This window comes from Lagopus muta, chromosome 10 (assembly GCF_023343835.1).
Source record: "Lagopus muta isolate bLagMut1 chromosome 10, bLagMut1 primary, whole genome shotgun sequence".
In the NCBI taxonomy this organism is placed as follows: Eukaryota; Metazoa; Chordata; class Aves; order Galliformes; family Phasianidae; genus Lagopus; species Lagopus muta.
Genome location: NC_064442.1, coordinates 19,761,410 through 19,763,019, shown reverse-complemented (window position 1 = coordinate 19,763,019; position 1,610 = coordinate 19,761,410). Strand labels below are relative to the sequence as shown.

The window sequence follows — 1,610 nt, the reverse complement described above, 5'->3', positions numbered from 1 at the left end:
TTATCGAGGCCTCCCCTGTGGTGGTGACCCTGCCGGGCCCCATCCTCACCTCCTTCCCTCAGAGCACAGCCGTGGGATCCTCTCTGTCAGCTGCTGTTGGCAGCTCCCTCAGCTCCGCGGGCGTTCCCATCTCTTCTGGGGGCTCCCTTGGTCTGGGAGGCTCCGGGCTGTGTCTGCCTTTCCCGCCCAGCAGTTTCATCTGCTGAAGCCGATGGATCGTCCCATCTGGAGAACGCATCTCAGGAATGGATGGATCGTTCTCTCAACCTCCCTGAAAACTAAAAACATTTTTCCTCCTCTCTGTACGGAGACACTTTGCTTTTTCCTTCCCATTAAAATCTTTGTGCTGCAGATCTTGGAATTGTGATTTTGTTTCCTCCTAACGCCATTGGTCACCTGCTCTGATTAGAAAAGCAGTGCCCACTGCCTTCAGCTTACCTCTTCTCACTGGAAACAGAGGAGGGAGAACCTGCCCTGTCCCATGGCAGTGAGTCCATCCCCAGCTACAAAAAGACAACACGTCCAGCTGTGGCTCCTTCCAGCCTCAACCACTCTGTGCTTCTGTGATGTGTTCTAACAGGAGAAGCAGGAAGAGCAGGGAATGGTTTGTGCGGAGGGCAGAAGGCTCAGGGGGCATCCCGTCCTCGACTTTAGTACCTGCAGAGGGAGGCTGGGCAGGAAGAAGAGGCACAAGAGAGGCAGCCTCTTCTCAGTGCCACCCCTGTGAGAGGACAAAAAGCCATGCCATCAGTGGGAATCCACAGAACACCACACACAGTATTCCTCGTGTCCTGTGAAGATGGACAAAGATGGGATTGAGCTTTCCAGGGATGCTGAGGAGTCTGTCTCACTGGAATAAGCAACATGCCCCCAGACACGGCTCTGAACAGCCTGCTCTTCTCGACCATGCCTTGAGCAGGATTGGACTGCAGGGTCTGCACCTCAGCTGCTGTGGGATACAGTGACCTTCTGCTGGTTTCCCTCACAAGGCAGCAGCCATCAATCAGAAGGCAACAAAGAAGGGTCAGGGCCTGTGCTCACTAAGCTAGGCAGGTGTGGAGGAACCATGTCAGGGGAAGGCCACTGCATGGCTAAAAGCACAGAGAAGGAAGGATGGCAAGAAGGACGTCTGGTATGCATTAATTAGTTCAGTTTCAGGCTTAGGTGAAAGTCAGCTGTGGGCAATGGTTTGGGAGCCCAAAAGTAGAGGTCCCACTGAGATTTGAACTCAGATCGCTGGATTCAGAGTCCAGAGTGCTCACCTTTACACCATGGGACCAGCTGCACACCTGCTCTATGTCCTCTCAGCAACAGAATGGACGGACAGGAGGCTTCAGCAGAACGCTGAGCTGGCAGGAAGACACAACACACCTTCTCATGGGTCCCACAGCATGCAATGGCTGCCTCTGATGGCACTCAAGAGAATTCAGTCTTGAGGCTAACTATTAATCCTGGGTAGCAATCAGGAAAGCCTACTGCTCTCATGTCTCAGAGTTCTTTCCTATGCCTGCTTTCCTATGCCTACTTTCCTTGGCTACTGACACGACTGCATGCAGATCCACAACCTCGTTCCACAGCGACATAATATACCAGGAGACAGCAAAAAGAAA

General features: G+C 53.0%; 1 non-coding gene across 1 annotated transcript; it reads right to left on the bottom strand.

Moving 5' to 3' along the window:
* Window positions 1-1,207: 1,207 nt before the first annotated feature.
* Window positions 1,208-1,279, bottom strand: TRNAQ-CUG (transfer RNA glutamine (anticodon CUG)). The gene has a single exon. It is a non-coding gene; the product is annotated as a tRNA-Gln (tRNA).
* Window positions 1,280-1,610: the final 331 nt, after the last annotated feature.